This window comes from Uloborus diversus, chromosome 3 (genome assembly GCF_026930045.1).
Source record: "Uloborus diversus isolate 005 chromosome 3, Udiv.v.3.1, whole genome shotgun sequence".
Classification (NCBI taxonomy): domain Eukaryota; kingdom Metazoa; phylum Arthropoda; class Arachnida; order Araneae; family Uloboridae; genus Uloborus; species Uloborus diversus.
Window position 1 is genome coordinate 3,245,959 of NC_072733.1, and position 27,078 is coordinate 3,273,036.

General features: G+C 32.3%; 2 protein-coding genes across 2 annotated transcripts in view; one reads left to right on the top strand and one right to left on the bottom strand.

The window, feature by feature from the left end:
• LOC129219359 (uncharacterized) overlaps positions 1-24,179 on the bottom strand; it is a 52,415-nt gene extending 28,236 nt beyond the window's left edge. Inside the window, exon 1 of the mRNA XM_054853732.1 lies at positions 24,144-24,179. The gene's annotated coding sequence lies outside the window, so the exon portion shown is untranslated. The remainder of the gene's footprint in view (positions 1-24,143) is intronic.
• LOC129218333 (uncharacterized) overlaps positions 1-27,078 on the top strand; it is a 243,565-nt gene that overhangs the window by 73,636 nt on the left and 142,851 nt on the right. The window lies entirely within an intron of this gene.

A 27,078-nucleotide genomic window follows, 5' to 3' on the forward strand; every position in this document is an offset into this window, starting at 1 on the left:
TTTGTTAGTATCCTGATTAGCCTTCAAGTTATGATAAACATCGCTTTTTGATAGTGCTTATTAAATCGCACTGTTACATTTTTTAATTAAAAGCTTATTTAGAATAACAACTCAGATGTCGAAGACAAAATAGATAGCTTGCTATTTCATGCCTGGAAAGTAATATACTCGTATGTCGAAATTGTTTTTACGCCTTTGGACTTTGTAAGTTTGGAAAAATGTTTGCGCCATTTTCAGACAGGCAGCTGTGTTTTGATCGCCCTGGTGATTTGATGTGAGTTTTACTGAGTCAGTATTAGAATATTATTGCGGTGTATTATTTTGCTCAATACTTCGAACAATTCTGTTCGTTAGTCATATTGTGTGTTCTAGCGGTGAGAATAGTTTTAGAATCTCGTGTTATCCATTTAAAATAAAGGCTATTGGATTACTTGTGTACAGACGCAATGGAGACACTTAAACTTAGCACCGCTGGTCACATGTAAGTATTGTAGAATATCTTTGAACATGTTAATATACAAATGTATTTTTCTTGTTAATATGCATTTGATAGAATTCCGATGGTAGCTGATTTAGAATTTATAGAACTATTATAAAGTTACTGTTTTTGCTCTAACGCGGAAATCACCGGGGGGGGGGGTATACATCATCTGAGCAAAAAATTCTTCACGTGTATGTCAATGATTCTGTTTTTAAACACAGTAAATTAGTATGCGGTACCCTCCATCAGGTATATTATTCCAAGATAAAGTCAACCGGTTTTTAATGGTATTTTATTTGACTCATTCTGCAAAAAAAATATTCTATTTTTCATGTATGCTTTTCCATGCCATGCCAGAATATGTACGAGGAGATGTGGAAGAAAATATCGAGCAGTATCAGCATCAAAAATTGGTGTTATATTCAAATCCACTAATTTCCTTGCTGGTACTTTTCGATTATTTTTATTCATCTGAAAGTGCAAATTTCAAGATAGATGCTTGAAAGGTAAGTTATCAAGCAAAAATTTCACTTAAAATATATTTAAGTAATAAATACAAATTAAAAAAATAATAGTTTTTGAATGGTTAACTATTTTTATAATATATATTATTTTAAACATAGGATAGAAAAACGAGAGTGAAATTTCAGTAAAATATGTAAAAATGAGAAACGAAAAAATAGCGCAACGAAAAATCAAGAACCGAAAGTTCTGTAAAGATACAGAAAATTTAAAAACGGAAAAATAGATGAACGAAAAATTTAAAAACGGAAAAATAGATCAACGGAAAGAAGAGAAATGGAATTTTCGTTAAATCACGGAAAATTTATAAATGGAAGAACAGAACTAAACGGAAAAATGAGAAATGGAACTTCTGTTAATTCACGGAAAATAATTTAACGGAAACGTAATATTTACGGCAACTTTGCTGCCGGTACTTTATCCGTTATTTTCAGGAAATTTTTTTAACAGTGTAGAGCTAACAAATGACGGTCGAAGGTTGAAGTATTGTATCTAAAAAAATGCAAGTAAGAAACAAAATTTTCTGAATAGAGTATTCATTTTGTTCTCCATCAAATTGAAAAAAAACAAAAAAAAAAAAAAAAAAAAAAAAAAAAAAAACACATCAGTAGAAAAAAAAAGTAGGCCATTCGCTTAACCCGCACAGTGTTGTGAAACTGCTCAAAAAAGAACTTAAAACTATAATTAACCCTTTCTTACATTTTTGAATTATTCAGTGCCTTATTTAATGTTTTGTTATGTAATGTAAATGTTTGTAAGAGTTTCAAATTGCCTGGCAGGTGGTGTTAAAAATTTTTTAAGCAAGTAGGGGAATGTGGGGCAAAGCGAAATAGAGGGACAGAGCGAAATGGTGAAATATTTACTCTGCATTTAGCGTCATCTATCTAGTAATATTTTAACTATGTAGTAACATATATCGTCTATTCCAGTCAAGAAAAAGTTACCTCTGAAAACCAAAGAATATGATAATACAAGCCATTTTCAAAAATTGATACTCATATTGTAAAATTTTGATGTAACTCCAAAACTATTTTTGTTATAATTAAACGATAAAGTTTTTGTTATTAATATTCTAAAGATTAATTGACACCTATTAATATTCAGTGCAATATTTATTTGTTTAATGTTAAGCGTATTTGTATTTTAAATGCTCTGTACAGTTAGTGAAGTGCATGCGGAGCAAAGTGGATGGGAGAAAGTGAAATAGTTCATTTCATTTACTCTTTCAATCTTTTTTTCAAATCCCTTACGTATTCATTTATTAATTATTTCATTTACACTCCTTCATTTAATAATTCCCTTATTTGTTCATCCATTCACATAGTTTCCTATTCATTCTCCATTTTATTCATTCATTCTATTTTTTCTCCTATATTCACTTAATTATCTATTTTTGTTCGTTTATTTCCTTTTTATTTGTTCATACATTCTTTTATTTACTCATTTATTTGATCAAAAAGATATTTAATAGTTGAATATAAAATATTTCATTAGAAAAATATCTCATTCTTCACTTTGCCCCGTGAAAAAAATAAGGGGAAATTTTCTACCTTTTTTGGCGGTACAAATTTACTGCCAAAAATAAAAATAGTGTTTCAATGCAAGTTTTATCATAAAATATACTGTTCTTTCTTTATGTACTGTAATTTTCAGAAAAAAATTTCAATTAATTTATATTGAAAAAGTAAGTGATCTTAACTATTTAACTTTGCCCTTCATATCCCTACATTCTTTTGTTAAAAAATCGTCCTTCTTGAAACCTGCTTTTTTACATGTTGTGTTTTCAATTGACGACAGATATTTCTTTCAAGTAAAATGAAGTATACTGAAAACGTTGGAACAATTCAAAGTACCGAGTTATTATATGCAGACTTTTTCTACGGGATAAGTCTTCCTTTTATTTTCTTGGAATTTTCTTTGCCGCGAACAAGTGAAAGATTTTAATATTAGTAGTAGATTTGTTTAGTCGAACCTGGGTGAAGGTCTGGTAGAAATCTGAAGTTTCTAAGTATTCGGAATATAAGCTTCTTGATTTTAAGCGGTTAAAATACTCAGTATTAAATTTAATATCGTATTTAGTTATTCGAATGAGTTTCCTAACACACATGATGTATTGCATTATGAACTTATCAAATTAGAATCTTTTTCTGTTTGAGAATTTCCAACTGCCCTACACGTTGAAAGTATTTTGAGACCAATTCCGATAATATGATTTTAAAACTTAGCTTTTTTTCCTTGAACACTAATGTTTTTATTAATGTTTTTGATTTGCTTTAAATATATCCTCAATATTATCATTTTTAAGCAGCATCTTTCAATACTTACAAAAATATGTTGTGTTCTTTTTACAAAAGTCTTTTTTAAAACTATAATTGTTTTAATTAAGAGGAAGAAAAATTCTTGCATTTTACAAAAATTGCATTTATCATATTCAATTTTTTTTTCGTTTTACCATGAAATGTATCATGTAAAAATAAAATGTGTGCAATTGAGTGATACGTTAAAATCTCAAATTCGTTACAAAAAGGTGAAATCGCAAAAGGAATTGCAGATTCGATTTTCGGATCTTCAAAGAACACCTTATCCAATGCAAGCCAAAATGAACTAATGAGAATATACAAACCGATTTCAGTGATGTTAAAAAGTGATGGTGGAAGATCATTTCACTATAGCGTGCTGATAGTACTCTATAGTTAGTGCTTATGGTGAGAAAATGCAATAGGAGCAAATAGGCGCTGAAGAATACATATTTTGCAAATCTCTAGCTCAATAACACTTTCTTTATCGGACTCTTTTGAAGCTCGTCAGATAAATGACTCGAACAGATAAATGACTTGTATTGTGTTCAATTCCGTTCATTTGGTCGTTCAGTGGGGTCACTTGTCCTCTTCCCTGGATTTGAGAAATATATGTTACTATGCATTTGTGTATGTATTTTCTGTTCCCTCCCCCCAAATGTATTTTTATCCTCAATTTACTGCAAAGTTCTGGAATGACGGCCTGATTGTTTCTTAAGTACAAATGTTGCTTTTAAAAATGATAGAATTATTGTAAATCGTTTCTCGGGCAGATGTTCAAAAGAAACGATGAACAGGGAGTGAGCGATAAATAAGAGTTACAGAATTTCTACAACCTAACTATCTTCTTAAATTTCAATACGGTTGTATATGTATAGAGTGCAAATTAATTATACAGAAGCAAAGAAATGTTTTAGTTACCATATAAATTTAGTTCATAAATTGTTTAATTTTAAATTACCAAAATGAATTATATCCAGGATCACTTAGCTGCATTTATGACTTTTTTTTTATTTTTTGTCGTTACGATTTTCATTAAAACCTAATTAATGAGTAGGTTTTTGAAAGTGAGTATTGTTGAGAACTATATTTTTAACCTTTTTACTTCAATGGAGTTTTTGACTGACTGATACATAAAAATGTTCATTAATGAACAAACCTATAAACTGTAGGCTTTTAAAACTTTCATATAGTTACCGTAACAGGACCTTTGAATTTTAAAGCAGTAAAAGCGGGAAAGCGAAATATGCGCAAACGGCAAGTACAGATTGAACCATAGGGTCTGGTGGGGTAAAGTGATCATAAAATACAGGTTTTTCAACTTGGGTAAATAATAAATACAGGAATTTCTTTTAAAATTTCAATTTTTTAGTCGTTATTTTGCATTAGATTAATAAAGAACACGCTGCACCGAAGTTTTGGAAGAAACCAATTGATTATGACCTTTTCCTCTTTATGTGTGTTAATGACACATGGGGGGTGGGGTAAAGTGGTCATGGGTAAAACGATTAATCTAAAACCTTCATAAATAACAGTACTTTTTTAATGCTCAGTATACTTAGTTCTTTTGAAAAATTTAACCTTATTTAAATAGATTTTTGGTGGTCAACTATGGTTAAAAGTTGGTTATCCAAGAGTTTTAATCATATTTCACTCCTGGATTTCATCAATATCACCAGGAAAGGTGCGATAATTTGCAATGTTTTATTTCGTTAGGAATATATTAAAGATAGCGTCTGAATAATGTCTAAACTACCTAAATTACATAATAAGAACGTATTACACTCAAACAAAGTTCTGAAAAATATTACTTAATTAAAAAACAAAAGGTAAAAAAAAAGGTAAAAAAAATTGATCTACGAGTATTTATTCAATGTATGCGAAATACTTCTAGTTCTAAGTTTCTACTTTTACTAATATTTAACAGATGATTTTTTTGAGAGGGGAGGGGGAGAGGGAATAAATTTAAAATGCATTGGAAAATATAAGTCTTAATCAAACCTTACCATGGTCACCTCAGATTATTTTTTAGAAGAAAATCAAAATTATTCCGAAAATTCTAACGGTTTTAATATATTTAATTAGTTTTTAAAAAATTATAATCTAATCGAACAAAGATCACGGTTTCAAAGATTCATGGTTTCCAAACCCGTTATTCATCATTTCAAACGTAAGATCCATGATTTGTTATCTTTATGAACAAATATCATCACTTCAAAGGTTTTTGATTTCAAAACGCATCATTTACCATTTCAAAAGCAAGATTGATAATCTCCATGAACAAATATCATGACTTCAAAGGTTTTTGATTTCAAAACGCATCATTTACCATTTCAAAAGCAAGATTGATAATTTCTATGATCAAATATCATGACTTCAAAGGTTTTTGATTTCAAAACGCATCATTTACCATTTCAAAAGTAAGTTTGATAATCTCCATGATCAAATATCATAATTTTAAAACGTAAGCAAATGAATTTACAAATTAAACTTTCATTAAAAGGTCAGACACATGCTTATGAGTGAAAGTGTCACACAGCAGGTAGTAAGCATCCCAGGAAACGAAAGGGAGGAAAAGAAAGTTGTTGTAAACCATCATAATCAAAATCGCAACAAATATTCATTGGAGCCAATATAACAGGGAAATCCTTTTTCATGCGATTAGCATACTTCCTGCAGAACGCAGCGAAGCAAAAATCCTCAAAACGGAAGAAAATCCTTGCCCTAGTTTTATTCTGCTTTAATTTAGAGACTCATTTACTCCAAATAAGATGCACAAATCCAATAGATAACCGGAACTCTCGAACTTAGAAGACCACATCCGTAGTTTTAGCACACGTAGTTGAAGCTAATACCAGGAAAATATCCTTAGTCATATAGAATCTCCATTTTTAGTAGCTTCAGCTATAAAAAGCTAATATCTTTAATTTCTCACGGTTGAATTCAAATATAACTTACTCTATTTAGTCTTGTTATTTAAGGGGTTACAGTACCTCAGCTAATACCAGGAAAATATCCTCAGTCATATAGAATCTCCATTTTTAGTAGCTTCAGCTATAAAAAGCTAATATCTTTAATTTCTCACGGTTGAATTCAAATATAACTTACTCTATTTAGTCTTGTTATTTAAGGGGTTACAGAACCTCAAAAATGATGAAACGATCAAAAAAATTTTTTTATCGCTTATTTCAAAACTAAAAACTATTTTGAACACAGGGGAAAAGTTTCATTGCGTTAGTTCAAATATTTAAAAAGTTATGCGTGGTTTTAGGCCATGCTCGCTATGTGTTCTCATGCAAAAGAAAAACTTTAAATTGCTTTTTCTCGATGATGGTTTTTTTGTGTTTTCATGTCATTGGAATCCTTAAGGATTTTTTTCTATTAAAGATACAGCTTTAAAGTAATACTTTTTGCAATTGGGATAACATATTTGACAAAACTGTGCATTGGATTACATTTTATAAATGACTCAAATGTTTAGAGCATGTTAAACCTTTAAAAACCAATTTAAAAAAAAAAAACTTTGATTTTTTACATAATTAATCACAGAAAATTTTCTAATAAACTCATAAGCAAATGAATGCACAGATTTTTAGAGGTGATTATAGTGATCGTTTAGCAAAAAGCTTTTTTTAATTAGTGCAAAAATAAAAAAGCCTTAGGGATTTTAAAAAATTGAAATTTTCCTCAATTTTTTGAATTTTTAAAAAAAGTAGGCAATATTTTTACATTTTGAAAATAAATTATTGATTGCGAAATACGTATGCATGTTATGGTTTCAAAAAAAAATATGAAATTTACTCAAATTTAAAAAAATGTTTGAAAGGTACTGTGAGCCCTTAAGCATTTATTGCGGGGTTGTAGATAGTAAAATCATTCCTGGATGAACTCTAGCGAACATCTTACTAGGCTAGTTTAATAATGCGCTTTAAGGCAGGGACACAGCAGGTTGGGGGTTTGGACTCCATACCCCTCAAGTACCCTTGCTTTCAATGTACAACGCCAATCCTAATAGTAAAAAATATTGGCAATAGTAGTAGCCCTAATACAGTGGTGCTCGTAATTTTAAGGACAAACAGAAAATTACACAGTAAAAAAATATTTCTGAAGTAATTCAGCGAAATTTTTGCACAAAATGCCTTTTTATGCTAGAAATCGTTGTGGATAGCAGAACATTTGAAAATACAAAATATAATTGCTTTACCGTGATTAATAAAAAAAATTGTCATTGTTAAAACTGGACAAAATTGTAAGGACAACTAGCGTTTTGCCCTGAAAGCCCCCAGTAATCAATAATATCCCTCTTTTTTTCAGTCACTTTTATTGATCTTGATGTCATGGAAGTTGAAAACAGGGTTTGGAAATTTTCATTCTAGCTTTTTCGGTTTAGAAAATGAGTTCTTGCTTGTTTCGATATTGAATACCATTTTTTCATACTTTGGGGGCTAAAATGTCTCACAAAGTTTCCATGAAACTTAGATCAAGCCTTTTGTGCGGCCAGTGCAGTAATTTCATGAAATAAGCACAAAGAAACCATTTTGAGGTTTGAGAAATATGAAATTAGACATTATCCTGCTGGAACAAATGGCTTAAACTCGTAATTAACGGCGTTGTTTAAAAAAAATATTGCTCAGTACATCAACATTACTCTCTGAATGTATTCCGCCCTGCAAAGAAAACATTCGTATAGTTTCCATCCGTTGCAAAACTTCCTCAGACCATTACTGAGCCGCCTCCAAATATACGCTTTGAGATATGTTTTATCTTTCACAGAGATCGTACCAGAAGTAGAAAAAAACCATCTAGTCCATCCTAATTAAACTTTCTCTCATCAGAAACGATTACAATATTCGATTTTTTATCCATAAAAATCGCATTTTTGGCACGCTCAACCCTTGGTCTCTTATAAACTTTTTTAAGAGTCGGTCATGACATTAGTTTCAGATCATGAAACTTTTTCTCTTTTTTGTAAAACATGTTGAACAGTTCGAGAACTGCATCGTAACTACATTTCCCAGCTAATATCTCATGCTATTTCTTTTTTGGAGCAAGTTCGTCATATTATCCTGTGTTTCACACGTAGATTTTAACATAGTTAACAGTAGTTAGTAGATTTTAACATAACAGAAGATTTTCTACCTGTTAGTCTTTGTGGTTCTTATTTGCCGAGATTTTTGAGAAACTCTAAATGACCAATATATGTCTATTCAGATTTGTTGTTATTTGACGTATAGTAAGTAGTGAAGTTTTTCAATCAACCACTTTCCTTTTCTTAAATTCTTTAAGTTTAGTACCTAACGGCATGACTGTAAAAATAGAATGTGACATCACCAATCGCTTACTAAACATTTATATCGTTATGAAGTGCAGTGTGCAAAACAAGAAACAAACAAATTTCGCTTTTTAGAACACACAAATCTAAGTGTCTTTATAATTTTGTCCATTTTACAGGGGTGTCTAAAATCGAAATTCATTCTATGAGTACGAAATTCCTAAGTATTTCCAATAAAACTAGTGAAAAATGTTTCTTTTACCATTAGTTTACAGTCTTAAAATTCAGATAACTTTCCAACCAAATGCAGTCATGATTTCGGAAAATTTTTCTCTTGTCCTCATAATTTTGGCCACCAATGTAGTGGTAGTTTATACAGGGTGTTCCGTTTTAACCTGCAAGACCTTTAGTTTTGAAACCGTTAGTCCTAGATATACTTCCAATTGCAAAAATGTTCAAAATCAGATGCAGAGTTAAGATATTGAAAGTTTAAAGCAAAAATAAAAATGAGTCAAAAAATACAAATTTAACTTTTTATACGGGCCCAGGTCTCCTAACTTATGTTTGGGTAAATAATTTCCATTGAAAAATAATTCTACCGCAAAAACTTTGAAATTAGTACAACCAATATTCACCGAGATATGAAACGCAGCGTTTTTCGACTTACACCACTTTTCACTCGCTATCAATAACACCTTTTGGGGGAAAATATAATCGGTTAACAAGTGTTAAAAATTATATGTGTGCAAAGAGTGGTTTTTCAAATTGTTCGAGGCTTTGTAGTGTGTTTTTGTGTATCACGGATAACATTTACATTCAGTTTTGAATAGCAATGAAAAATATGAACACCTTGTTTTTCTTACTTAGAAGATACCTGTTGTTCTTCTGAAAGGGCGATATGTTCCAATCTAATCTTCAGTATGGTCCCTTAAATCTTTGAACTGGAATATCTCCTTGAGTTTTGGTTGCACAAATGTCAAGTTTTTTGTGTCAGTAAGTTTTTAATGGAAATTATTTCTCTAAATATTAGTAAGGGGATCTAGGGCCCGCATAAAAAGTTAAATTTTGCGTTTTTTGACTCGTTTTTATTTTTTTTCAAACTTCAATATCTTAACTCTGCATCTGATTTTGAACATTTTTGCGATTGGAAGTATACATCTAGGACACACGGTTGCGAAAATAAAACAGGAGCACCCTGTATAAATATAAGGACTTATGACCCACCAGCCCTCCCATAAAGTGAATTCTGGCGGCGATAGTGCTTTAAGGTATAATATGATAATGGCTTCAGTTTATTACTCTGAAGAGAATTATTTCTTTAATCATCACTGTAGTCGTGAGTTTAAATACTTTTAGTTTGTTTTTGCTAGCCATTTAGTACCACCCTACTAATCTTGTTAATTAGAAACCTATTTTATTCAAATAAGATACAAAAAGCCATTAAGAGTTATCGTATTTAGAAATCTACATCCGAAGCTCATGTCAAAAAATTTGTTAAGGCTTGCAAGAGATAAATTTATGTACATGCTTTTGCCTCTATAAAAAAACTAATATGTATTACCCTTCCAACACTTACTTGGCCTTAATATTGAACTTATTTTATTTCATAATAATGTTTATGTATTTATTTATTATATTAGGATAGTAAGAGTAAATTATTTTAAGAGTCCCAGCGCATCGGTTACCAGATTATATCATAGAGAAATCCAACGTTTTTCTGTCTATTTAGGGCCCGTTTACACTGATCAGAGTAAGCTCATAGTAGGTACAGCAAAAATTTTAATAAAATTCAGCTTTAAGAAATTTAATTTTCAATAAATGAAATTTAAACAAATTAACCCGGTAATGAATATACGAATCCAGCAGCGCAGCGAAGAAGGGGGGCGGGACTCCTCCCAAGTCCATGGTTATAAGACGTATTGCCAATACTAATACGGTATATTCAGTAAATTACCGCCCAATAGCAAGGGCTAAAGCAGAAATACGTGAAATACACCGCCAGCTCAGTCATTTCCAGCCGAGGACTGCAGTTTCGTGCTTATTAGCGCGATCTTTCGCGTTCAGTCTTCGAGTTGAACCGAACCATTGCTTCGGTCACTCGTCTGATCTGCTAATTCTATATTAGCTACCAGTTTGTTTCGCGCTCTTGGCTTCCTTAAGAGGTTTTCCATCTCCAGCTCAGTCACTTTCCTATGCCGGGCTGATGAGTGCTAATAAGCACGAAACTGCAGTCCTCGGCTGGAAATGACTGAGCTGGCGGTGTATTTCACTAATACGGTAGTTGATGTACACGTAAGGAGTTCTGATCAAACTCCCCTCCCCTTTAACGCAAGTTCCGGTTGCGCTAATGTCAAGGCCTATCCCTAAATACAGTATCATGTAAATAACAACTAGAGAGATTGCGACGCATATATTCCCATGCACGGAAACCGTCAAATAAATTGACAGACACGAAAGAAATCGAAGTGAAAATAATATGTGTGCAGTTTTTTCCCTTATAATAAATTGCTTCGCAAAGTGAAAATATGAAATTTAAAGCAAAAACTTTTGTGATTTATATTAATTAAATGTTCAAGAGGAACTCTACTCTACGAATAGATTCAACTTGGCCAATCATTACCGCGTATTCTGTCAAATATTCAAAATGAATGGACATTTTGGAGAATTGGCACCGCTGAAATTTATGAGCAGTTAAAGTAGTAAAAAAGTAATAATATATTTGATAGTTACGTAGATTATTTGGATTATTTGGCACGTAGATACTTGGACCCCGTCCAGTTTTACAAAATTTCATAGTACTGAAAAAATATGCTCAAAATTTTCATATATATATATATATATATATATATATATATATATATATATATATATATATATATATATATATATATATATATATATATATATATATATATATCAACAAATTAATTTCAGTTTCAAGATCAAATTTTCAATTTTTCTTTTTTTTCCCTTTCAGTCTTTTTACAATCAAGTTAAATACATAGCTAAAATATGTCTTATATTTTACACATCGCACTTGCAGTGCAACAGGGCAATAACTTTAAAAAAAAGTGGCAGTAAATTTAAAACCAAATGTGTTTTACCGACACCCATTCAATGTGTGTTTAAATGTGTTTTACCCATTCTTGGTGTGCTAAATTCATGTCATCATTTGCGTTAATTTATAAATTATTCGAGATAATTCAAATAATAGCCGGAGTTGAATCGTCAGATACTAACGTTGTTATTGCGCCAAATTGTACACGTTATGTAAAAACAATAATACTCACTCAAGATTGTAACGATCCAACACTTTTTTAACCTCAGATAAAACGAAAATAAAAAGAAGAAGAAAAAATTTGGTCAAAACGTTTAAATAAAAATTGAAATTCCTGAGAGAGTTGTCAATTTCAAGTTGAGCCCTTCCTACACAGGGTGTGCGATATGTTGATGAATGTATGCTGTGTAAATCAGTTATTGTTCATTATTATTTCAGCTTTTTAAATTTTATGTTTAACCCCTTCAGACCTGGTGCCCGGTAACCGGAAAACCACTTTAAACAGCTGCTAATCATTTAATAATTGATTTAATTAGTTGATTTTTTTTGTAGTTGACTCTTTACATTCTGCTTATAATAATCTGTGAAATAATTTTACGTTATGGGATTGACAACACTGACATATAAGGATTGAGAGATAGAGAGTGGCTTATTTTTCCAACCATGGATTTTCATCTTAAAAGCGAGTTTTTTTTCCTGATTTTTTTTAAAAATATATAATCTTTAATTAATCGTTTCAAACGCTTATATTATGTTTTATAATTGCTTGTAAAACATTTTATAATGAAGTTTGTTTGGTATTTTATCGTTTTTGTGTATGAAATATTGATTTCAAAAATATAAGTTTGGAATATTGGACGTGCCATAACTCTTTTAATTTTTCTCCTACAAACTCAAAATTGTGTCTATAAGATACCCTTTACCATAGTACATTGCGTACCGAATATCAACATTTTTGGTCAAATATTTCATAATTCCGACTGATGGGGTTAATAAAAAGAGAGAAAGAGAGAGAGAGATAAGAAAGAAAAGTTCTTTAGCTTCAATTCGCAACTGTTCTCTTTTTTTACTACAAATCGAAACGTATTGGTGAATAGATTTGGAGGTCAACAGCCTTAGAGCAAAGCCCAGATAGTATGTAATTCAGTATCTGCGACAAACCATTCTTTTTCCCACACGTTGAGGAATCATTATTAGCGAGTGCTTACTCTTGCAAAACACTCAACTGGCGTTACCTTCATTTTAATGGTGTTTTTTTTTCTATGACAGGTCTCACACGAAAATATATGTTTTAGAAGTTATATGATAGATATTTTTTTTTCCCACCCTAACACAAATACTTCATTTTTAGCGTTCGCGGGCGGTTGGAAATGAAGCAAATGTTTCGGTTCTTCCATCATTTTCGTCTGCTCTAACAGCTTCTTCCGCTATTTTCCGTGACGCGGTTTCATGTGAATCTTATTCAACAGGTTGTGATTAAACTCACATGATTAGTGCAAAAAATATTTATGATCCCCCCCCCCCTTGTTAGTTGTTATTGTATTTACATTTGAGAAAATCATTTCGATTATACATTTGAAAGTTTGACAATGAGTGATGAATTTGCTTCAAAAATATTTGCTTTGTCAAAAAGATGCTTTCTCGAACAGAATGCAATTCTTAGTTCCCATTATTAGTAGATTTTTTTTTTCTGCATTGGTTTAATTTATTTTGATGATTGTGAAATGGTACAATTTGTTAAGCCTGTACCGCGAACAAAAATCAACCGATTCAAAAAGTTTTTTTTTTTTGATTGAAGCATCATTAAGTAGTTTGAGTTTTAAGTGAATCTTTTTTTATATTTTCATTTTTACCATTTAGGTTGCACGCTCAAAATGTGGCATTGTATTCAAAGATCATTATGAATCGGCCAAAATGAAGGGCCCTAAGTTTTTGTCAATATAATTTTAAGATGCCCTTTAAAAATTTCATGACTAGGAAGGAAGCACGGAGAAAAAATTGCACATTCCGTATTATCCTAATAATAACATTGTCAGAAAAAAAATCTTCCTTTCCTAAATTTTATTATGGTGTGTGTCTCTTTCCCCCACTATTTTGAAGTTTGATAATAATCTAAATTCAACTCGCGAACAAACTAGTATTTTAGCTTGTTACTTCACATCTAACCCTTTCGTAACTTAAATTTTTCCAGCCTGGATAAACAAACGTTCGCTTTTTATTTCTAAACACTAACACGAGTTCAAATACCGATGACAAAACACTGTTCGAATCATCTGTTTTGATTGCATGCATGATAAGCACTAAATTCTATTAAATGCAAATCAAGTATTTTGCTTCAAAATCACTTCGGGCATCAAAAGGCAGGAAAGCGGAATGCTTTAATGTGAAGCAAGGAAAGTAAGCGCTGATTAGAGCTCTAAATAAGTTATTAATCTGTTTCAGTTTGAAAGCTTAGCAGTCATGCTCGATTAGACACTGATAATGTACAAAGTTCCTGATTTTTCTCATAGCGGTAAAGTTTCAATTGTTAAGAAATTTTCATTACGTAGCTTATATAACAACATCGCACGATGAGGGGAAATTTGTGGGGTGTAGAAAAACTTCTTTAATATTATGATTTACTGAATTTATATATTTATTTTTTTTTCACATAGGGTCGGTCAGTGTAGGAAAGTGTACACATACGGAATTCCATCTCCTCATAAGATCTTTTATGTGTAAAAAAATTAGATTTGAACCAAAAGTGATTAAAGCATTCCTTAACAAATAAACTAGAACGTCTATTCATCGAATTGAATAAAAACATACACAAATTTGAGTAGAATTCATAAAAGAAATTTGAGAAACACTTAAGAACTTCAGTAAATTACCACCCAATAGCCAGGGCTAAAGCAGAAATAGATGAAATACACCGCCAGCTCAGTCATTTCCAGCCGAGGACTGCAGTTTTGTGCTTATTAGCACTTATGAGCCCGGCATAGGAAAAGCTCAGTCACTTTCCTATGCCGGGCTGATGAGTGCTAATAAGCACGAAACTGCAGTCCTCGGCTGGAATTGACTGAACTGGCGGTGTATTTCATGTACTTAAGAACTTATATGTAAAACCAAAACTTCGAATTTTGCTCTCCACCCCTCTCGTTTTCCTTATTAACTATTAAATATTTAACAAAATTCAGACAAAATGAGAAGTTTTTCGGTCTATTTTTTACTATCTTTTCTCTGATCAGTCTGTGACATGAATAGTTACAAGTTTTAAATTAAAAAAAAAGCATTTACCTTTTATATTTTCTAAGAATCGTTTTTTTTACAAATTTTATCAGTTTAAAAGTACTTTATATAGATTTGAATGTTTTTGTTTTGATTATTTAACGTATGTTCATATCTGGAGAGATGAAAAAGTTCATAATTCTACGTTACACTTGTCTTTGATTTGATTGATAAAAAGCGTTCAATAATCGATGGAGCAGGAACCATTACTGAACCTTTAGAACAATTAATGACGACTTTACTTAGTGACGTATTTCATATTACTTGTTTCTTACAATTTTCATCTGCTATAAAAATGCTACTTGCAAACATGTATCGAGCTGAAAAGGTTTTCAAACAAATCTAGAGCTGATTTTTTTTTCTTTGCTCGAAATCAATTTTTTCTCCATGTCCGAACAAAAAAAAAAAAAAAAAAAAACCTTAAAAAAGAACAAGAAAAGAAAATTAAAACTAGTGTATAAATGAATCTCAAACAGAGTGAAGACACCACCGGCAACCATCAAGTTATCCATCTATCTATCTATCTATCTATCTATCTATCTATATATATATATATATATATATATATATATATATATATAATATATATCGCTGCATTTGTGTGTGTGTGTGAGTGTATAATTTAAATTTTGAGCTGTAAAATTGGTCTTTTCTTCACGTTGACAAAAAATTTTACACTATGGATTTTTTTTTCTTTGTTTGTTTAAACTTATTTGATGAGCATGCTTCACTTAACATATCTTTTATTTCTTTTATTTTTGAGGTAAACCGTGTTACGCAGCTACTGTCCATACATTAGAATGACAAGTAAACAGCGTTTTTGTAGATTTTGTTACCTCTGCATAAGCTCGACATTTAAGGGGGTCAGGAGGGGATTATTGATTCTCCTGGCTTTGAGAAATCATTGGATATTCAAAACTATGGACGGAATTTCTGTTGTGGATATGCTTTGAGTATATACACTCCCCTCTCCGCGGATAATTTTGAAATGACGTGCATACCTCTGTGTCGTTGATTTTCTTTTACAGTTGCTCACTCTGATTTCAAAGAAGGGGGGGGGGGCATCTATAAAGGGGCACATGTGAACAGGCCTGATGCACATATGAAAACGATTTAAAATACGGAACAAGCATCATATTTTAAAGAAAACTGTTAATGTGAAGCATATACACCAATTACATTGAAGGGCTTGTAACCTATACTGCGTCAGTTTCTATTGTACAGTCATTGCGTCATTAGGAAAATATTTCCCCCTAAATATGTAACAATACTGCTCAATGTCAAATGTTAGAGGATAATAGCATGTTCTGAGCACTGCATAGACGCGAAAAAATCATAAAACTCATAGAATTGTTTATTATGTAAAATTTATTCTAATTATATATTGCTTTTAAGCTTAATACAGAGTTTGATAATGTATTTTAAAATTATTTTAAACTTTTAATTTTTAACTAAATGAAAATATTTTGAGTTTTTTTCATTTCTTGTAAGCATTAAATAACACTAAATTGCTGACCAACTACTTAATAACCAAAGAAGTAATAGTGTAAAATAAATAAATAAATAAATGTTTAAGAATAATAGTCATAAGTAACAATAAATTTACAATCTGATTTTAGAAAAATAATAATTATAAATTTTTAAATTTTAACAATTATAATATGCTATACTAATATTAATATTATGTAGGGAGTATGGGAACTGTTCACATGTGCCGTTATATGCTGTGTTCACAAGTTTCCTATGATCTACCTTATAACTGACTTGCAAAAAAGATAACTTTTAATTGAGTAAAAAAATTTAAGCATTGTCATAAATTTACCTAAATATCTTTACAATATTTTGAAATAATTAGGTTTAGTTTGTTTAAACTATGTTTTCACGAGAAAACGACTGTGATAAAATTACATTGAACATCTGCTAAAACAAAGAAGTTGCTACCACAGAAACATAAAATGACTCATTGCTCTAAAAGTTAACCTTTCCCAATGTGAAACCTACAAATTATCTTTAATTAAAGGCTTAAAATAGTTTTTTTATCATTTTTTTAACAGTTCATTAAAGCTGGAAATAATTTGAAAATATTTTTTTTTTCACTTCTTATGCACTAGAATATTAAGAACCATTAATTTAATACTGTTTTAATATTGAATTCATTGCAACTGTTCTGACTTGATATAGAAAAGAAACGGAGATACAACATTAAAAATCATATAGCGATTTGCAGCATTTAGAGCGAGTTGCAGACGATGCAATTTAAGAAATAATTGCTATAAATGTATTTTTGAGTACAGTAAATGCTTTTTCAGGACTTAAAATTAAGAAAAGGAAATAAAGAATGAAAACTTTATTTTTCCTTCAACTAACTCTTCACTTTCATAAGAAGCAACAAAGAGTTTTATATCTCTACATCCTGGGTTTGAAAAAATATAGTTGTTATGAAATATTACTTTTATGACTTTTTTTCTTACTTAATGGATTCTAATTGACTCTCGGCAAAGCTTTAGAAAAAATAGGATGATTCCTTTTTTTACAGCCCATTAAATTTGAAAAACAAAAATTTATTTTCCATTTAAAAATATAACAAATCATTTCTTTAACTTTATTTAAAGACTAGACTTACGTTTCTCATATAAATAGCTTGACATTGATACCAAAGTTGTTGAGTTTGAACATTTTAAGTTATAAAAAGAATCAGACAAAAATGATAATTTCCGCATGAAAAATTCGAAACGTTCCCACCTTCACGTTCTGAAGACCTGAAAGAAGTACAAGAAACAAAAGGTTTTCACGCTTTCGCTTTTTGTTTCACGCATCCTCATGAAACTGAAGTTCAGATGCTTAGATATATGAGTGCTAGGCACCATTGTTTGAGGAGTGAGTCTTCTTTACATTTGAGTGCACCGATATTGATAAAGATCGACATCTTTCATCACGTGTTTCGCTTGCCTGAACTTAGCGTTATGAACAGATTCAACCTCTTTTCTTCTCAATATCTTATTCCTATTTACTTACTATTCTCGACTTGAAGGCTGTTTCTAAATTTTATCTTTAGATTCAATCAAGTCAAATAATGCAAGGTTCGCGGGAATGTGCGATTCCCGCAACTTTTTTTAAAATCTTACTCAATAAAAACCCTTTTGTGCATTGCTCCTGCTGTTCATCAATTAGCGGACAAACGTCAAAAAGATCACGAAACTTCCAATATCGGATTTTTCTATTTTTCATATGACCTTATTTAAGGAAGGCAGCCAGTACAAATGGAATGGCTTAAGATAGTTTTGAGCACCAAACCTAAGATCAATGAAGAGAAGAATTTAAGAATTTAGCCGCAAAAAGAAAGAATCGGGAAGAAAGGATAGAGAATGGCTTTATTCGTTTGGTTTACTGAGCGCTCGAACAGTTTCGGAGCTTTGAGTTTAACTTTTGCTCCTAATTAAACCAAACAAAACGTATTTTTCAACCCATTTTAAGCCGATGCTGCACCAAAATACTTTCGTCGGCAAATTTGCCATTTAGAGACTTTCGTTTTGTTTTGCTTAGTTTTTATTTTTTTATTTTTAAGGCACTGAGAAATGTTTTAGAACTATCAGGAGTACTGTATAAGCACATATTTTAGTAAAAAATTGATTTAGAAAAAGAATCTTCCCCATGTAACAGACATTGAAACAGGTTTTAATGGAAACTTTTCTTTAGGAAAAAAATGGTTGATATCGCTAAAATAATAAAGTGCACTTCTGTTTTAACGAGCAAATGAAACGCTTTCTTTCGATGCTCTGCTCATTAAATAAATTTTGTGCAGCGTGATCTACAAATACTTTGTTCAAATAAGTATTTATTTTAAATATTCAAGAAATAAACTAAACTGTTTAAAAAAAAAAAGAATGTTCTGAAGTATGCGCAATATATGCAACAGCGATTTTTAGTTAAACGTAAAAATATACGTTACAGTAACTGCTTACTTTCAGAAATAAAATTATTTTATTTCATCTTGTGCAAGATATCCATAGGAGTTGTTTTAGGCAGTTTTGGCCTCTTTTGGGGATCTCGATCTTAGTAGCATTTGAGGGGTTTGTGCCATCATCCTTGACGGCATCTCTTCCTTGTATAAGATAAATCCTCACATTCGGGATTAAGATTAAAAGCAATTTCATAATCCATATGAACTAATTTGTTAAATTGATTGGTGAAGAAAATTTAATCTAATTCCCATTTTAACTTAAGAACATTCATAAATAATTAAAAAACAAAGACGGTGCTATTGATCTCTAGAGCTAAGCACATCAAGCATTGATTAAACATTTTGCTCAAACAAGTAGATTAAGATTAGTTCACTAAAGATATTCTAATTTGAACTGCTTAATGATTTTTTCACGCTATGGAGAACGTTTGATGGACTTCGTTTTCAAAGCTAACTATAATATCTAGAATTGTCAGAGCCGCATAATTTTCAGATAATTATTTTTTTCCCTTCTAAGTTCAAACGAACTTGCAAAGACCCCCCTCCCCCTCCAAATGCGTAATAATTCCTCATAAGATTATTTTTATTGGCATGAAATAATGTTTATAAATACCGTTTTCTACGCAATTGGCTCTGAAATTTCCTGATCAACAGATTTAAAAATAACTTTCAGCATGAACTGCAAACAAATACCTCCATTGAATCTTCAGTAAGTTCCATTGCTTTTTTTTTTTTATTTTTTTTTACAGAGCTCCGAGCAGGGGTTGACTAGGGAAGCGAGCAGGTAACGGAGCAGGTTACTCGAGTGACTAAAAGCATACCTTTATCACCACCTCTTTTAGAACAAGTATCTTTCAAAATGAATATGATGCGCTGAATTTGGCCGTAAACTCTGATAATTAATTTGTCTTCACCTAAAAGTTTTTCTTCGTTCCTACGAATTTAGTTTTTGTTGGCGTGCGCTTATGTAGCGTGTCCTCGTTTAACCTGCAAGTCCATTATTTTCGCAACCGTTAGTCCTAGATGCATACTTCCAATTGCGAAAAATACCAAAATAAGGTGCAGAGTTAATACGAAATGTAACTTTTCATACGGACCCTATGTCTTCTATCTTATAGTTTGGGAAATAATCTCTATTCAAAAGTAATTCCTACACAAAAAATTTGAAACATTTACGACCAAAACTCAATGAGATATAAGGCTTCAATTTTTTAAGGGGCCAAGCTGAAGAGGAGATTGGAACTTATCGCCTTTCGGAAGAATGACAGGTTGTCGAAGTAAAAAAACAAAACATTTATATTTTTAATTGTTATTGGAAAATAAACGTAAATGTTATGCTATGATGCAAAAACCACTCTACAAAAGCTACTACAGTTTGAAATAACACTCTATGCACACATATAATTTTAGACCTTTGTTAATCACTATATTTCCCCCCAAAAGGTGTTATTGACTCCGAGTGTTAAGTGATGTAAGTCTCAAAACGCAGCGTTTCATATCTCGGAGAATATTTTTCGCACGAATGTGCATTTTTTTGTGTTGGAGTAAATTTCCAATGGAAATTATTTCCGTAAATATAAATCTCATCAAAAACAACCCTGTTGTAAAAATTTCCCCACCAAGAAAACCTTTAACTTTTCTGCACAAAAAAGAAAACCTGCATCCTAAACCCAAAAACCCTCAGCCAAAAAAAGTTATGATATCTAGTTTACCCGCCAAGTACCTGCCAAACTATCATCCTCCCTCTTCTCCTTTTTCATCACAGCTACTTCCATTAGAACCTCCTCCCACCTTCAACTCCCCAGAAATATGGCTAGATCTTTTAAATTGTTTATCTTGTTTGGCGGGAAGCTTTTTGCTCACCAAGCAACCACTTCACTTTGAAAAGCTTCCCGCCAAACAAGATAAACAATTTAAAAGTTCATTTAAAAAACGAAATAACGCATGTTATCACCAAGCAGAAAAAAAAAGCCATTAAATATTTTAAATTTGGATGTGTCAAAAGATCTATACAACTTTACTCGATGTCAAATGGCGGATATCCCAAATTTGCCATAGGGAATGCGCATGTTGCGCGCGGACTAAGCTCATTAAAAGTCTTGCTTAAATTAATTGCAAAAAATTTTTCAGCTAGCAAATTACTGCAAAGCACGGATATCCACACACGTATTTCATACATTTTCAATTCATTATGTGTTGTTTGTGAAAAATCCATTAATTTAGAAAATAAGCAAACCAATAAAAAAGTGCTATTTTTCGCTTTCAATTGAAAAGTTATATGTGCCGTATTCATGTGCGGACAGTTTCATATAATTTGTCACGTAAAATATTGTAATGGTTTAACCCCAGTTTCGCGCCGACATTTAAAATTCCTTCCCTCCATAAATATATAAAAACTGAAAAACAGGGGGAAGGAAATTTCGTATCGGCAAAACTTTTGGGGGGGGGGGAGGAGAGCATGCTAATCTCATTCATTAATTTGTTTCTCTGGTTAAGTATAAACAAACAACATAGAATCTGAAAACAGAAAGCCCAATGAGCTAAGTCTGCGCGCATGCGCAGTCGCTGTGGCAAATTTGTGATATCCGCGATTTAACGTCTGGTTGCAACTGTTGGATATGTTTTAGTCTTGATTGAATTTCATTTCCTAAGACAACTTTGGAATAACTGTTAGATCTGTTCTAACCTTGCAATTGCAGTCCGAGATAAACAAACCCTATGAGCTGAGAGTAAGTACATAAGAATTTAGGGAAAATTAGTGATTTTCAAACTTTAATTACTCCGGCCCATGATGTGCCTGGGGGTTGAATTTTTGTATATGTACTCAATGGCCCCCCAAGAATATGTATCCCAAAAATCATTACCGTAGTCCCTCCCCCGGGAGGCTGTGATAGAACCCCGGGAAGATACAATTTGGGGGGTAAAAACGAGGGGGGAAGAGGAGGGGGGTTGTCAAATGGCACAAAAGGCACATCAGTAGGGCACAAGGAATGTGTGTGCGAAATTTCAGCTTGATTCCTTTTTCTGGTCTGGGCTGTAGCCCTGTCAAAGAAAGCGAAAACTTTTTTGGTCAGCGATTTTATAACTTTAATACCTCCTCCCCCTGATGGTCCAGATGGTGAAAAACCCAAAAAACCCCAACTTGTTCTGTCGTGTAATCTTGTTCTTGGTCGCTTTTATTTTCTTTCGTCTTTGGCGGTGGATTTGCTTCTGTTGGATGCTGACGTTTGGTTTCCTTGGCGGGGCGGGACGCTCCCGCGTCCCGTGATTAGGGGACTTAGGGTTCGTATAAAAAGTTAGATCTCGTATTTTTTCACTAATTTTCTTTTTCGCTTCAAACTTTCAGTAGCTTAACTCGACACCTTATTTTGACCATTTTGAAATTGGAAGTGTACATCTATAACTAACTGTTGCGAAAATAAATGTCTTGTAGGTTGAGCGAGAACGCGCTGCATATTAAATGTATATACATGGTAATTCAGATTTACATGCCGCGCCGGATTATACGACCCTCTGTTGGGCCTTTTTTCAGAGTCAGTGGTGTAGAAAGACGTGATTAGATTAGCGTACAGTTATTTTCTACCGATTTCTACCGATAATACTATTTTAAAGGAAATCTAAAGGAAAATGATTTTTTTTTTTTAGCCTGATGTAAGTTAATACTTTTCAGAACTGTAATATAAACATGATCTTTCCGATATTTTGTTGATTTACCTGGTTAAAAAATAAGAGAACATCATAAGAAAGACTTAACGTTGGCTTCTGTCACATTGGTTTGCTAATTGAACTCTAGGGGGTGGGGCAAGTAACCTTGACAAAAAGGATATATATCCCGCTTATTTACTGGCTATTTGTCCCACTGATGACCCGACCGAGTGATATGCTTCACATTAGATACTATTTTCTTGAGCTAATATAAATTAAAGATTCAAGTTCATTTACTGCATTTCAGAAAAAAAAAACTGTGACGTAGCAGTTTTTAAGGTATGTGACTGGGGGGGGGGGGCATTTAAAGATTTTTTTCCTCTAAATACAAAAATGTATATAAAAATAGTCGTCCGAGCTCCTCAACGAATGCTCTGCAATCTTTGAAGAGAGAAGTCTTTCACATGATTTATATAACAGAAGAAAAATTAATTGGAAAACGGCAACATGGAAGATTGAGTTACAAAGAAAATCATCTATTCCAGTTCTGGCAAATTCGTGAAGGCGAATGAATCTTCCAGTGAAAGTCCTGTTAGTGAGTCTGGACCCTTTATCAAACAATGAATAAAATTACGAGGAGTGTATAGAAGATTATTATTCCACGAAGTCATCAGTCGACTGGATTGAGTGCTTTGGATGACTGCATGAAATGTTGTATAATCAAAGATGCAATGGGTGCGGAAAGGTTAAAAAATTAAAACATTTCATAATCCATATGTATATCACAAAATTATAAAGAATATTTTAAGCTTGAAGCTTACTTTGTTTATTTAAATTTTAGTTCAATTTTTATTTAAACGTATAGAGAATAATAATGATTATATATAATAAAGTCAACAACATAATAATGATAATGATTCGTATTAATTTTATTAATTAATATCATGTTTAATGATTACATTATGTTTTGCGATGTTATTTCAAGTGGATCATATGGGGAATGGGGTGAATTGCCTGATTATCAGTGTAATACGCTCCAGTTACTGTTCTGTTTTTTAATAATAAATTACTTATTTCATATTTATTGGTACTGACGAATTTTACACAGCCTCTGAAATTACTTTGAGAAAGGTAGGAGCAATTATCTTTCAATGTTTCTAGTTAAGTGGGGTGTGGTACCTAGACTTACCCTATATATACACACTCATAAACATAAGATATATTTTTTGAAGTAAAAGTTGATTGATTATATTATCTCAAATACTAACAATGTGTCACGTAGCAATACTGTTTTAAACTGATGAAATAGACTTTCTTTTCTCTCTAAATGAATTTTTGAAAGGAAGGAAAAAAATATTCATCTTTAAAACTAGGAGAAATTTCTCATGAGAATGTAGATATTAACAAGTGCAAAAAAAATAATTTCAAAAACGATATATTTTTTCCTCACTAAATGAAATTTTAAAGGAATGAAAACAAACATTCAAATTTAAAAAGTTCACATTTCTCATAGAAATTCAACTCTATCAATTTCTCCCTTGAAAAAGAAGTCACACTTGGAAAAAAAAAAAAGAAAAGAAAAGAAACTGGCGAGACAAGACACACATCTAAATCAAGTAATCCACATGATCGAGATTTACCTTCGCTGGGGTCAACCGTGGGATGCATGGGGTTGCGCCTCGATTAATCCAGACCGCGCGTCCACTTTCAACCTCCCAAGTCGGTGTTTAGCGTCTTTATGATCCTCGAATCTCCCGAAGGAGCGCGGGATGCAGACGCCGAAATGTCAGTGGCCGAATCCGACAAAGACCTATTTCTGCAGTGGCCCGCGGCTGCGTTCGAAATAGGTGACGGAAAACTTCGAAAATGCCTGCTTTTACAGGTCGTGGTCCTCGGACCTCCAGGCTATTTGCCTCTGGAGTGCCGAAGACGACAGTCTGGATTCATTCTTTGCTTTAATTAACCCTGATTTCTGTATGTTTTATTTTCGAGGATCAAATTGAGAGAGAGAGAAGATGCTCGTCGAAAGGGTTTGTCTCCCACCTCTAGGTCAGAGTGAAAAAGCCGGTATTTTCCCTTTGTCTTTTACTCCCTAATGAATGGCTTTTTTTTTTCTCAATTTTGTCAAAGATATACTTTGAAAAAACTAGCTTTGGTACCAATTATCTTCTTTGTTTTGTTTGTTGCGGTATTTGACGAAGTTATTTGCGTTGTCCCTATGAAAGAAGAAAGTTTCTCAAGCGATGAAATATTTACTTATTTTTACTCATTTATCAATTTGGGAAAATTTATTATTTGATCATACTATATGACGAAATGATATGATTTTAGCACGTATTTTACGCCAAAATATCTTAGTAGTATTTTCCCTACCAAAATCCTGTTTATTTAGAATACGGTTTTGTCTTCCGCGCTTAAGGTTTAAATTATTTTAATTGTTTGAAAGTCGACTGAGAGTAGTGTGACTTAAAAAATAAAGTTTTCAGAGAAGATTAAATATCTAATACAAAAAGAAAATTCCTAAAAATCCTAAAAATTTATTTAATTATTGAGGACAGAAATGCTGACACTCATGATTTATCTCAATAGTCTTCTTTTTCTTTAATTGGATTATTTATTTAATTAATCAAATTGTTTAATTTATAGTTCACAGTAAGTTACCGTATTTTGTGTTTTCGTTGTTACTAATAACAGTACTATTATTAATTTTGCAGTTAGTTTTCTTTTTTACGTTATGTATTGCGTTTACGCCCCCCCCCCCCTCAAAAAAAAACTCGCCTTTGTTCCAGAAAAAAACCGAAGCATTTATTTATTTATTTATTTATTTTTTCTTGCTGTCGAGCACTAAAACATTTATGAGTAATATAAATCAGCTAAACTTTCAGTTGCTTTATTTCACAACGAAGAATTTGACAAAATCTTTAAATTCGAAAGATTTCAAAGGAAATGAAATCAGCACGTTACACCTGAAACTACATTCTTGTAACAAATCTGATACTTTCATAACTGTAATTACCCCAAATCTGTGAGCAGCATCTATCAGTTACGGATGAATTCGTTTACAGGAAAAACATTTCAAACGCCGCTGAAGCGGAAAAATATGATTTGAAACAGAAATTTACCCGTGTTGTTATTTATTAAAAACGCCTCAGACTTGGCAAACATAACAATCAAACGACATTAATTTATTTCCTATTCTCAGACCCACTTGAAAGTCAACGCGCCGTGGATACAATTCATGTAACAAGCGCTACCCAATGTCAGACTTAACGTCTCATACAATTGAGATAACAACTGTTTTCCCATAAAATCTCTAAAAAAGAAAAGAGGATTCCCCAAAAAAATGTGTTTGCAGATTATTTACAGGGGCAGTGGGTAAATACAGAACAGTTAGTTACATATATGTTACCGTAAAAGACCAAAATCTGGAGAATGTCGACGTTTACTGGTGAATGTCAATATTCACGCAGTTGTTTCATGCGGGTCCAAAATATTTGATAACTGTCTTAATTTTTATCTTGCACCGGGAAATGCCACTCTCCACTATGCACTAAGGGGCTGTCTACAAATGATATCACGCTTTCAGAAGGGAAGGAGGTTCGTTAAATTTTCAGTTTGTGAAAAGGGGAGGGAGGAGGTTACAAGAAGTATGACATCAAACACTTTTTTGGATAAAAACATGCCTTGAAAGACAGCGTGACATGTGACAAGGGGAGGGGGTAAGGGGAAGAGTGACACTTTGTGACACAGGGAAAGGGAGTCAAGTTTGATTTTAAAAAGTGTGACATCATTTATGAACAGCCTTGAATAGTTGTAATTTTCACTTTTACTACGTATTTCAGACACAATTAAGGTAATGTTCTCGCTTCTCTTGCTGAGAGGAATAACCTGTCACATTGAGTAGAAAAATGTGTCACTCAGCAGAAGAGTGTTCACTCGGAACTACATCATCTTCCGTTTTCGACAGAATAACTGTATTTGCCGATGTACATTAGGGTGGATCGATTTTTTTTTTTTGAGTAATCACGATTGCTTATTGTTCTCACTTGACTGTTTTGATGTCCTTTGATTTTATTTTCCCACCGCCACCCTCCGCACCATCACCGTCGACCGGCTCCTTACGATGCTGCTCCTATAGCGAAAGCCGTCTCCAGGTTGCGTCCATGCCCTACACACACGCGCATACATACACAACTACACACACACATGCACACAAACACATACACACACATACACCTACACACACATACACAAACACATACACATACCCCCCCACATACACACACATTCATACACACAACTGTTCACACACGTATGCCTGCACACATACACAAACACACATGCCTACACACATACACATACCCCTACACACAACACACACGCCTATATACACACACTCGTGATTGCGAAAAACATAATTTGAATTCAAGATGTCAAAATTCAAATTAATTTTCTTTCTTTTTTTTTTTTTTGAGCAATCACGATGGCTTATTGTTCTCATTTGACGATCCTTGGCGTTCCTATTCCTATACAGAGTCACAACTGACTACAACTGTATTTATGTCGAGGACTGCA